Here is a 13,625-nt window from a genome sequence, read left to right as displayed (position 1 = left end):
CTAATAAACGTAAAAGTACGATGACAACAGTATAGGAACATTGCTAATACAGCTTATTTTTAGATTCCCTTCGCTGTACTATATGGCTCGATGACTGAAAGGGTAAACGTCAATTACAAATTCAAGGGCTCTCGGTTAGAACTCAGGTTAATAACAGATTTTCTATGTAGTTACTTTGCCATTCGCTTTCTGTTCTTTGTGTATAGGAAAACATCAAGTTGCACAGTGGTTAGGATTCCACATCATAATCCAACCGCCCCTCCCACCCTCTCGTACCGCACTGTAACAGAGTAAGCTGAATTTCAGTTTGAGGAAAGGAAATTCTGACTCAAGCATGTCTACTTGGCGGGTACCTACCATCCACAGTTCTCCTGGTTCGGTTTTGGTTTCTGGTCAATCAGAGTTTTCTCTCAGGCTTATTGAGACTTTGGTACATAGAAACGCTCGGTTCAAGTGAAAAGCCGGCCAGGGTGGCCGAGCGGTTCTAGGCGCTACAGTCTGAAACCACGCGACCACTACGGTCGCAGGTTCGAATCCTGCCTCGGGCTTGGATGTGTGTGATGTCCTTAGGTTAGTTAGGTTTAAGTAATTCTAAGTTCTAGGGGACTGATGACCTTAGCAGTTAAGTCCCATAGTGCTCAGAGCCATTCAAGTGAAAATTTCATGTCATCATTGCAGTTGGATTCTACTTCAATCTGAGAAGTAGTTAGTGAGCTGGTTCACTGATTGGAGAAAATGAGGGCTTACCATCTCAAATACTTCCGTGACTAGCTAAGCTCGGTGGTGTTGAAACCAATCTTCAAGTTCAGCTCCATATTACTTGACAATGCTATATATCTGTAAAGCAACCATATCATGGACTGAGGATGGCAACATCAAAACGTTGCGCTACGGGAGCTACAAAGAATCTCTATCAGTGTGACTGGACTACAATTTGAACCTGCCATCGGAGACTTAAGGCACTTCGATTTATCAATGGGTCAACTCTCCTCATCCGTTTTGTTCTCGTACAACGAACACGGTAGAAGCGTTTATATCTTCTAAAGTGTCTCATAATGACGATATGTGTGAGATAGAGGACTGATAACACATTTTAAAAAAGAGGAGGGGAAACAACATTTCTCATCCATCGACTGTCAGTTAATTGGAGTAGCAAAGAAATAAATTAATTAGCAGTTCACTCCTTGCTAAAGTTCAGTAGGACTTTTGTTAATACCACAAAGAAACTTTTAAAAAATAAGATCGGTCAGCCGTTATCCGAGCATACAAAAGGCATATAGATGCGTCTGTTCATTATTTCGTGCAAAGTCGTAGTGCAGTCGCTCTGGCTTCATCTTTTTCCGACTTAAATTCGTCTGGATTTGTGATCTCATCTGGAATCGAAAAATTGCCCTGTTATATGTCCTAACCCTTTCTTAAGCTTGTCATTAAAATTTTTCAGGTTAAAGGGCAATTAAGAATATTATGTACTATTTGTAGTAGCACAAACATATAAGATGGAAGGAAAGGCAATATACTAGGAAGAGAGGAAGAGGAGGGTAAGGAAAAGCAAAAGAACGAAAAGAAGGATCGATATCCCTACATCAGTAGTTTCATGAATTTCCATTCTTTTTCACTGATACATTACCATCAAACTTCTTTTCGTTATGTAAGGGATTAGCAATATGAAATTTACTTTTAACTCCGTTTGGACAAGACCTTGGAACGATGGCAAGCTTATTGAAGCACTCACTGGTTCACCTAAGTGCTGACGCCCGTGACTGAGACAGTCCTCCAATAACATTACAACTACACTGAGCGGGCCGCTGTGGCCGAGCGGTTTTAGGTGCTTCAGTCCCGAACCCCGCTGTTGCTACGGTCTCAGGTTCGAATCCTGCCTCGGGCATGGATGTGTGTGATGTCCTTGGGTTAGTTAGGTTTAAGTAGTCCTAAGTCTAGGGAGCTGATGACCTCAGATGTTGAGTCCCATAGTGCTTAGAGCCATGTGAACCATTTTTTTGAACAGAGGTCGACAAGAGGTTCGCGAACTTACACCACTTATTGCCCGAACCGCCCGTTTCTGAAGCGAAAATATGCTTCTAGAATGGGAAAAGTTGCCCCAAAATATAATACCAAACGACATAACCGAAAGAAAATAAGCAAAGTAGACTAATTCAACGCTCTACCACTGGTTCATGAGTATCGCCACAGGGGTAAGACATTAAGCATCAATATTGTAGCTGTAAACTTCCTTTGCCTTTCGCGGGCAAGTGCTCTACCAACTGAGTTACCCAAGCATGACTCATGACTCGTCCGCACAGCTTCAATTCCGCCAGTACCTCGTGTCCTACCTTCCAAACTTCACAGAAGCTCTCCTGCGAAACTTGCAGAACTAGCACTTCTGGAAGAAAGGATATTGCGGAGACATGGCTTAGCCACAGCCTGAGGATGTTTCCAGAATGAATTTCATTTTGTCATAGCTGTGTTGCGAAAGAAGCACAGCTCCAAGCGCTAATAGAAAGCACTGAATCTGAAACTGTTATAGGCAAGGAAATATGGCTAAAGTCAGAAATAAGTACAGCTGAAATTTTTTTCAAAGGAACTAAGCGTGTTGAGAAAAGATGGATTAAATACAGTTGGTGGTGGAGTGTTTATTGCTGTCAGAAGTTGTTTACCTTGTAATGAAATTGATGTAGATAGTTCCTACGAGTTAGTTTGGGTAAATGTCATACTTGACAACTGGAATAACTCAGAAGATATAGTTCTCTGAACAGTTCAAAGGAAACTTGAGTCTCATTTCAAATAATTAACCCACTCAAACAGTAATAGTTAGTGGTGACTACACTCTACCCCCGATATGTTGGCGAAAATACATGTTTAAAGTCGGTAGTAAGCATAAAACATTTTCCGAAATAGTACTGAATTCTTTCTCAGAAAATTATCTTCAACAGCTAGTTCATGAGATGACGTCTTAGGAGCGGCTGGCGAGTTTAAAACGAGTATACAGAACCGGTTTCTGATCTCTGGTGGTTACTCGCCCGACAACCCGTCTCTAACGCTTAGAAAAATGTACGTTAAACTTTGTATTTTTATTTTTCCCGTAATGGTCATCGCCCAGTAAAAAAGCATTCCTCATTCCTATCGAAGATCACCACGGCCATCGGCATGCAGAACTCCCTCACCTGACGAAAAGTTGAACATGTTATTTTCTTGGTTCGTCATTAGAATTGAGTCTTATTCTGGGGTTCCAGCTACTACATCGTGCACACGCTCCTGATTATAAACTATTTACGATTTTGGAAAGTCTCCTAGCCTGCCGAATTGTGAACTGTAACTCCGTCCGCAACTCTAAGTGGCAGCATTCGTGAGAAGGATTGTTACATTATCTTGAGTTAACGCGCTGACCACGACAGCGAGTGATAATTTTTTCTGTGGTACTTCTTAAAATTTCAGGTTAATTGATCGTGCTTGCTCCCAGGTGTATCTCCTTTTTGTGTTTTCTTTTTAGGGCCAGACGAGATTTGTACGTTATTTTGCCCTGCACACGTGCCAGGCCATCCTTGTTACTATTCTCTGTGTCGAAGTGAATAAAATTTGTCTGTACCGGTCAGAGCGCGGAGATATACAGAGGCGGTAGCAGAATGGGCATGTGCCTCTGCAGCCTTTTGTGCAGCTTCGGTGCCCGGCAGTCAGTCAGTCCAGCGCAGGTGTCCTGTTTCTAGGCACGGTATGGCTTCCCGTGTTTGTACAGCAGTGGGCACAGGTCGGCGCCTATCGCCACGCACACTCGCGCAGCCGTCGCCCTAATCTCCTGTAATGCTATCTCTGCTGAGCCTTCCGATGCCCCCCTGAAGCCGTAATCAACGGCGCTATTTCCGCATCGCCACAACCGCCGGCCCAAATGGGGCGGGAGATAAGCCCACCTCCTGTCCTATATTATCGAGTAAGAGACAAAAAAAAGTAAAATCTGAAACACAACGAAGCTAGCTGCGAATGAGGAGGACAACTTTACACCCGCATGAAGCTAAAATAGAATCTATATCCCTATCTCTCCGTCAGTATTTGATTCTATAATTCTGGCGGTGATAGGAATGGAAGTTTTTCATTGGTCGGAAAGCAAACAACTCACTATTTTCTAATTTCATGAACTTCATTTTTATAATAACAAGGTTTTTAATGACTAATGAAAACCATCTCAGTTGTATTATTACACATTTATTATGCTACGACCGATTTAGTTCTTCGAAGATCTTCAGGTTGTTTAATAATAAAGCTGAGATGGTTTTTATTCATCATTAAAATTAGTGTCAGCTGAGGAGCTTAACATGATCAAGATTGCTGTTTTTTTTTTTTTAAACTTTACTCACTTTTCCATAGTAGATAGACACGATGAGCCAAAAGAACATGACCATCTGATTCACCCTTCGAGACCCAACAAAATGGTTCAAATGGCTCTGAGCACTATGGGACTGAACTTCTGAGGTCATCAGTCACCTACAACTTAGAACTACTCATACCTAACTAACCCAATAACATCACACACATCCGTGCCCGAGGCAGGATTCGAACCTGCGACCGTACCGGTCTCGCGGTTCCAGACTGTAGCGCCGGCTCCAACGAAATGAAAAAATTATAATTTTAAGTTTTCATACCACTAACCTTTATTATCATGGTAAGCAACTAATACAAGAAGAAACTGACAAAAGTAAACAATCACTTGCTTTAAAGAGGTGGTTGCACTTCGTAATATAACTGTAAAATGAATCTGTATTATCACAATAAGCAACGGATTTAATATTGCAAAAGGTAATGCCCGCATCTCGTGGTCGTGCGGTAGCGTTCTCGCTTCCCACGCCCGGGTTCCCGGGTTCGATTCCCGGCGGGGTCAGGGATTTTCTCTGCCTCGTGATGGCTGGGTGTTGTGTGCTGTCCTTAGGTTAGTTAGGTTTAAGTAGTTCTAAGTTCTAGGGGACTTATGACCACAGTAGTTGAGTCCCATAGTGCTCAGAGCCATTTTTTTTGCAAAAGGTAAACAGTTGTTTTAAGGTGGTGGTTTCACTTTCGAACCATTTGGATCCATAGTTTTCAGCCACCCATCATTTCATGTTCAAAATGGTTCAAGTGGCTCTGAGCACTATGGGACTTAACTTCTGAGGTCATCAGTCCCCTAGACTTAGGACTACTTAAACCTAACTAACCCAAGGACATCAGGATTTTGTGCATGAAGGAACCTCTTGATTATGTTCCATAAATGTTCGATGGGATTCATATTGGAGGATCTGGCTGGACAAATCATTCGCTCAAATGGTCGAGAATGTTCTTCAAACCAGTTACGGACAACTGTGGCTCGGTGACATGGCGCATTGTCATCCATAAAAATTACATCGTTGTTTGGCTGCAAGTGGCCTCCAAGAACTCGAAAATAACCATTTCCAGTCAACGATCGTTTCACGTGCTTGCACAGTACCTTGTTGACAACTTGCGTCGATGGTTTCGTGAGGTCTGCGCCACACTCGAACCCTACCATCAGCTCTTACCAGTTGAAATCGAGACTCGTCTGCCCAGGCCACGGTTTTCCTGTCATCTAGGATCCAATCGATATGGTTACGAGCCCAGGAGAGGCGCTGCAGATGATGACGTGCTGTTAATGAAGGCACTCGCGTTCTCGTTTCCTACCATGTGCCATTAACGCCAGATATCGCCGGACTGACCTAGCGGATACGTTCGTGGTACGTCCTGCATTGATTTCTGTGGTTATTTTGTTCCGTGTTGCTTGTCTGCTAGCACTGACAACTCTACACAAACGCCGCTGCTCTCGGTCGTTAAGTAAAGGCTGTCGAGCACTGCGGTGTCCGTGCAAGATATTGGTTGATTTGGGGGAGAGGACCAAGCAGTGAAGTGAACAGTCCCATCGGATTACGCAAGGATGGGGGCCGGCCGGTGTGACCGAGCGGTTGTAGGCGCTTCAGTCTGGGACCGCTACGGTCGCAGGTTCGAATCCTGCCTCAGGCATCGATGTGTGTGATGTCCTTAGGTTAGTTAGGTTTAAGTAGTTCGAAGTCTATGGGACTGATGACCTCAGATGTTAGTCCCATAGTCCTCAGAACCGTTTGAACCAAGGATGGGGAAGGAAGTCGGTGGTGCCCTTTCAAAGGAGCCATTCCGGCAGCTGAGAGAAGCGACTAAGGAAAATCAAGGAAAAACTAAATCGGAATAGCTGGACGCTGATCTGAACCGTCGTCCGCCTAAATGTGAGTCCAGCGTGCTAACCACTGCGCAACGTCGCTCGGTCCGTGTGAGACGTAATGCCTGAAATCTGGTATCCTCAGAACACTCTTGACACTGTGGATCTCGGGATACTGAAGTCCCTAACGAAGTCCGAATTGATATGTCCCACGCGTCTAGCTCCAACTACTATTCCGCGTTTGTCTGTTAATTCCCGTCATGCGGCCACAACCACGCCGGAAATCTTTTCACGTGAATCATCTGAATACAAATGACAGCTCCGCCAATCCTCTGCTCTTTTATATTTTGCGATACTACCTCCATCTTCATATGAGCATACCTCTACTCCATGACTTCTGGCACCTCAATGAATTTCAAGGAAAATTCACATTTTTCCCAATAAAATCCTACATCTCGAAGCTTCCATGAAGTCATAACGTCTAAAATATTTTATAGTCCCAAATAAGAAGCAAAATTTGGTCTACATTTTGTAAATTTTGCATCCCAAGGACATACTTTCAGAGTGGTTTCATTTCGATAATACTCAGAAAAGCAGTGGTACAAACTCAAATTTAGGTTACAACATCTTACATACACTACTGGCCATTAAAATTGCTACACCACGAGGATGACATCTTACAGACGCGAAATTTAACCGACAGGAAGAAGATGCTGTGATATGCAAATGATTAGCTTTTCAGAGCATTCACACAATGTTGGCACCGGTGGCGACACCTTCAACGTGCTGACATGAGGAAAGTTTCCAACCGATTTCTCATACACAAACAGCAGTTGACCGGCATTGTCTGGTGAAACGTTGCTGTGATGCCTCGTGTAAGGAGGAGAAATGTGTACCACCACGTTTCCGACTTTGATAAAGGTCGGATTGTACCCTATCGCGATTGCGGTTTATCGTATCGCGACATTCCTGCTCGCGTTGGTCGAGATCCAATGACTGTTAGCAGAATATGGAATCGGTGGGTTCAGGATCCCAACGGTCTCGTATCACTAGCAGTCGAGATGACAGGCACCTTATCTGCACGGCTGTAACGGATCGTGCAGCCACGTCTCGATCCCTGAGTCAACAGATGGGGACGTTTGCAAGACAACAACCATCTGCACGAACATTTCAACGACGTTTGCAGCAGCATGGACTATCAGCTCGGAGACCATGGCTGCGGTTACCCTTGACGCTGCATCACAGACAGGAGTGCCTGCGATGGTGTACTCAACGACGAACCTGGAGGCACGAATGGCAAAACGTCATTTTTTCGGATGAATCTAGGTTCTGTTTGTAGCATCATGATGGTCGCATCCGTGTTTGGCGACGTCGCGGTGAACGCACATTGGAAGCGTGTATTCGTCATCGCCATACTGGCGTATCACCTGGCGCGTTGGTATGGGGTGCCAGTGGTTGCACGTCTCGGTCACCTCTTGTTCGCATTGACGGCACTTTGAACAGTGGACGTTACATTTCTGATGTGTTACGACCCGTGGTTCTACCCTGCATTCTATCCCTGCGAAACCCTACATTTCAGCAGGATAATGCACGACCGCATGTTACAGGTCCTGTACGGGCCTTTCTGGATACAGAAAGTGTTCGACTGCTGCCCTGGCCAGCACATTCCCCACATCTCTCACCAATTGAAAACGTCTAGTCAATGGTGGCCGAGCAACTAGCTCGTCACAATACTCCAGTCACTACTCCTGATGAACTGTGCTATCGTGTTGAAGCTGCATGGGCAACTGCACCTGTACACGCCATCCAAGCTCTGTTTGACTCAATGCCCACTCGTATCAAGGCCGTTATTACGGCCAGAGGTGGTTGTTTTGGGCACTGATTTCTCAGGATCTATGCACCCAAATTGTGTGAAAATGTAATCACATGTGAGTTCTAGTATAATATATTTGTCCAATGAATACCCGTTTATCATCTGCATTTCTTCTTGGTGTAGCAATTTTAATGGCCAGTAGTGTATATTTACTTTCACTGTCAATGATTTCCTCAATATACCCTACAATTTGAAAAAGCATGTCCGGGTACCACTGGCTGTCTCTTACTTGCAGTAGCATCGGTAATTTCATGCGAAAAACATTTTACTAAAAAAATAAAATAAAAAATGAAAATAATAATAATAATAATAATAATAAAATGGTGGTTTCACCAGAAACCAGTAGCGAATTGTAACGAAATACTGCTGCGATTGAACATGGGACTGATTTTAAAGTCCTTGGTAGGCAAGTCCTCGGTAGGTTTCCAGAGGTGTGTGGTACCAGATTTCTACGCACAGGTCACACAATTCTTATGAATTACGAGCCGGTGACTTGTCGGCGAAGAGCTGCTACCCGATAGTGTCTTTGGTCCATCCATCCCATTCAGAACGGGAGAATTTGGTGGCCAAGACATCAACATGAGTTATCATCACGCTCTCTCAAACCATTGTAGCACGATTCTGGCTTTATAGTAGGGACAGTTATCCTGATGGAGATGCCAGCGGCATCGGCGAAGACATCAAGCATTAAGGGATACAAGTGGTTGGCTATAATGTTCACACAGTCCACATCCGCAATGGTACCTTCGATTTTTACCATAGGTCCGATGGAAGCCCAGATGACTGTCCTCAATAGCATACTACCGCTCCACTGGGATGTGACCACGGTGTGGCGCATGCTCCGAGTAGACGTTCGCTTGAATGACGGTATTTCCTGTCATCACCATTGAAGTGACTCGGTTCATCCAACCAGGCCAAATATTTCCATTCATCTGCGGTCCAATCCCGATCATCCCGTACCCGCTTCAAAAGAAACTGGCACTGTCGTTGACTCCACATGGGAACATGTAGTGGGCATCTGTTGTGGAGCCACATGATGAGCAATGTACACTGAACGATGTGGCTCACAACACTTGTGCCTGCAGAGCATTGTGTTCTGTGGTCGTTTCTGCCACAGATCGTCGCCTACCCTGCTTCAGAAAGCAGACGAGCCTCCAATCACGTTATGTGGTGAGACATGGACATCCAAGACCTTGTCGGCTACTCGTGAATGCAATGTTCAACTATATGAAAGCTGTGGCATAAGTAATAATAAATTCACACATACTAAACGAAGATCTTAAATGTTTTGCATTTCAAAAATTTGGAAGGAGATAATTATAAACAACTTCGTTATAAATGGCTGGTTCATCTGTTCTCGTACAGGAAGAAGCCATACCATCTCCTATAATACTACATCAATTAAAACCACCAAATGGTGATGGCTATATTATATGGATGCTGTAACCCACGTAATTCTACCGTTACAATCCAAAATTTGATTTACATTTCCATTTCTTACAGAAATGAAATTCTAATTTCTTTTAATTTCGTTTAATTCCCTCCCACAAGGCTATTTTGAGACAAAAAAACCATTGTAGGTGTTAGTCTTTCCTGCCAGAGGTCAGTGATCTGAGGCTGGGACGAAGGGGTTTTCACCAAATATTCTGGAGGTGATTACCATTTTCTGCATTTGTCTTAGAAGCAAGAGAAACCTCATCTTTGTTGGAAACGAGGAAATGAAGCTATTTTTATTTTATTTTTTGTTTCTGGAACGATGTTCCTTACACCAAAACAGAAAGAAAAGTCTAGTACACATGGACTCAAAAAAAATGCATATTTTAAGAACTACATATCATGGGACCATTTCTAAAAATATTCTACAAATTAATTTGCTGTCTGGTAATAATTTATTTGATTTTGACATTTACATGAAAGAAGAAATGTAATTTTTATAGTTGTTTTATCAATTACTTCAACCAATTCCTCTTTCACTTTCGCACACTGAACTTCAGTTTCATGACAGCACACCACTTCTGAAAATTCGTTTATTCATCATCTCATCTTCGTCACCCCACACCACCTTACGATATAGTAATAATTTCGTGCGCCTCAAGGGCCTGGCAAAGATCTTTCAATGCATGCCACTTTGGCGACTTGCGTGTCAATAACATACATCAGTAATCCCGTTGGGGAAATGATCCGTCTACGATTCGGTTTCCAGTCACGCGTTTTACGACTGTACCACTAGGCCTGGCGCCCGCTTACGGTCACGGTGTGTAAAGGAGTGTGCTTCTGGTAACAATATGCTTTTGCCTCCTTTCCTGTCCCATTGACGAACGACTTTGTAAAGGATGACAGCCGGTAAGCCTATGTCCGAGGTCTAATTCGTCTCATCGTACATCGTCATTACACCGAGACGTATGTCGGAGAAAGTAATATGTTCTCCAGCTCTTCTTAGAACATACGCTTCTGGAATTCTAACAGAAAGCTTCTCCGTGATGCACAACGCATCTCTTGCAGCGTATGCCACTGAAATTCATGTAGTCTCCAAACGCTCAGTTATTTGAATGTTTCGCAAATGACGGCCTGAGCTTCGCAATAATTCGTGATTAAAGCATCTAAGGATGATGTAACAAAATTAGGAACACTAAACAAAATAAAAATGTTACGTAGATGGTATTTCTTTCATTGTGGGCTCTAATACAAACCATGTTCAGAGAGAGATACCAAGGATTATATGCAGGTCCACTTTTTATTGCTTGAAATCATTTTGAATTCCTAAGATCACAGATTGTGCCCTGTTTCGTAATGGTAATAAGCTCCATATTATTAGGTATTTTAATTGTAACATAAAATACATTTCATTGATATTTTTTTGTTCCTGGTGTCGATAGCGAATATAAGTACCTCTCTCCATTCGTACAAAACTGGCAACTGAATAAAACAGCTGCGTAACCACCTTATAGATGACGCAGACACTTTGCATTATAAAAGGGGTTCATCAAGGGAACTTACTTTTCGAACTGCTTATACAAAGCATGTCTATTGAGAACTATCCAACGAAATCATTTCTACAAACTTTTCACATTGTATCGTAAATGCTTTCAGACTGAAGAATTCTTATTGGATAGTTTTAGGATTTAAATCCTTTGTTAAACAAGCCTAGAAATATAATATGACGACCTATACTGTTTACCTTGTCTTGCAGCAAGCGAGCAAGAAACAATCCAGACGGACGCGTACTGTTCGTAGTTGAGCAGGATACTGTCGGGGTGATAATAAGAGAGATGTACATACACGATTTGCAAAGTGCGATTAGATATGAGAGTAAGGATTACATCACAGGCCGAAAACTAAAGTGTAATCTGCGTAGAGCGTCGGCCATGAGCGCCGAGCAACGCCAGACCGTGTCGTGACTCACACAAGAAATGTGTCAGCCACTTGCAGAAAGTTTACTTTATGAGTCAAGCTCCGATTACGCACATCAATAAAGAGATAATGTGGTGAGCTATGTCTGTCAACACAGGTTTGTGGAAGCTGTTTTATTATCTTACAGTCGCGTCCATTAACTATCTATCCTTCCTTTGCTCCGTAGTTGAGTGCGCGCGCGCGCTTGCGAGAGAGAGAGAGAGAGAGAGAGAGAGAGAGAGAGAGAGAGAGAGATAGATTTGATGACTGGATAAGTGGAGGAGAGAGAGATGGAGGTGCAAAGGGGGGGGGGGTGTCAGTGAAAAAAATCTGATGAATACTGATTTCTCCTTTTAACATGCAGTATGCTTCAGCTACATATCGGTGAATGTTGCGGCCATACACAAATTTTAGTCACATGTACGTGTAGCTCATACGCAAAAGACTCATTGAGAATATCTTTAGTTGTGGTTTGTTTGGCATGGAGGAAATAAATAATGCTCCTTGATATAAACGACAAGCAATTAAACCATACAGAAATACTATAAAAGCAAAATGTTTAACGAATAACTAATTAACGTTTTGTGACGGAATCTGATTTCGGCTCCCCACTGTCGAACTAATAGTTGATTCGTCCTAGCACTCGCTATAAGCACAATTTACTTTCTCATTATAATTGTGTCCATGTTCACACAAATAATAAAGAACCGTTTATGAAAAATTTGTCTCAAGACCTGTCTTCGAAAGTGACCATTAACTTCCTTTAGCCGCGCGATGTAGCCGCGTGGTCCAGGGCGCCTTGCCACGGTCCGTGCGGCTCTCCCCCGTCGGAGGTTCGAGTCCTCCCTCGGGCATGGGTGTGTGTGTTGTCCTTAACGTAAGTTAGTTTAAGTTAGATTAAGTAGTGTGTAAGCTTAAGGACCGATTACTTCAGTAGTTTCGCTGGCCCATAGGAACTTACCAAACGTTTCCAAATTACTTTCGTTACAACTGTACACGTGGTAGTGGTAAACAAGGATTCTTGCGGCACGAAAATGCAGGAAGACATCTCAGGGGTCAGCAGCTCGATTGCTTGTGTTACTTCCTTCTCAAGCATCATTTTCTGATGATGGGATTCAGTACTGGAATGTGTGTATAGTACACGTGTTCTCTTATTCCTATGAACAACACACGACCATCGTATTCATTCGTCGCTGTGTTTTGGGGGCTTTGACATTCATGTTCGGTAATAAAATCGATGTGTAAGACATGTAGTGGAATGTTACATGAGAACCAAGTAATTTTCGTTTAGCTCACAGCAGTTTGGGGACACAGACAGACAGACAGAGAAATTTCCTGTGAACGATGTTTCTGTGTGCTTTCTGTAACACGAGACTGGAGTCTGAGCGTGATCTGAAGATGTCGATCTACAGTTTTCAGTCTGACCTTTTTTCAAGCAGTTGTGAAAGCCTCTTAGAGCCAGTGCTATTACACTGACAATTAATTATACAAATTAAGTAAATAGTAGTTACCAGCTTCACATAATGTTTTATACCCTTCACTAGTAGATTCATATTAAATGTTATGTGAAAAATCATGTAGAAACATTTACTTCTCAGTTCTTCTCTGACAATAACGATTTGATTGAAGACTACAGAGGGAAGTCCAGTTTTAGCAGATGTCCCAATAGAACATTTGTATATTCACATCGATTAATACAACCACAGCGCATGTAAAGGTATTGCTCCACACAATGAGACAGTATTTCAAGATGCCAGTACAACAATACTATTTGTCAATGCGTCGTGAAAGTTTATAATACTATTCGGGCCATTTCCCTTCTAACATCACCCGATCCTAATATTGCTGGAGTATTTCGGCTCGGTTAGCTCACACGGGTGGGAACAATATTCTTTTCTGCGTCGTTCCTGATGTTACTAAGCATTGCACTTGACTACATATTGAATGGAATTGTATAGAATTCCACTTCGTACCATTCCTGGTACGTACGTACCCTTATATAGACTAATACAATATGGACAAGGCGACGAGTTTTTGGTTACTGGTATCTTCAATGCCTTCTTTTCCTTCGTAAATTCTCATTACATTGACTAAGAGCAAAATCAAATGAATACAAGAATATTCTATCTGATATACATAGTGATCCTACAGTCGACACTGCAAGCTATGATGACGCCAATAAGCATGAGCTCGCGCAGC

The 13,625-nt window shown here is 42.8% G+C and overlaps 1 protein-coding gene across 1 annotated transcript in view; it reads right to left on the bottom strand.

Moving 5' to 3' along the window:
- LOC126457389 (uncharacterized) overlaps nucleotides 1-11,312 on the bottom strand; it is a 56,612-nt gene extending 45,300 nt beyond the window's left edge. Inside the window, exon 1 of the mRNA XM_050093648.1 lies at nucleotides 11,215-11,312. The gene's annotated coding sequence lies outside the window, so the exon portion shown is untranslated. The remainder of the gene's footprint in view (nucleotides 1-11,214) is intronic.
- Between the last annotated feature and the right edge of the window lie 2,313 nt (nucleotides 11,313-13,625).

The sequence above is a fragment of the Schistocerca serialis genome, chromosome 2 (assembly GCF_023864345.2).
Source record: "Schistocerca serialis cubense isolate TAMUIC-IGC-003099 chromosome 2, iqSchSeri2.2, whole genome shotgun sequence".
NCBI lineage: Eukaryota > Metazoa > Arthropoda > Insecta > Orthoptera > Acrididae > Schistocerca > Schistocerca serialis.
Note: the sequence above shows the minus strand (reverse complement) of the source record. Positions and strands in the feature narration are given on the sequence as shown.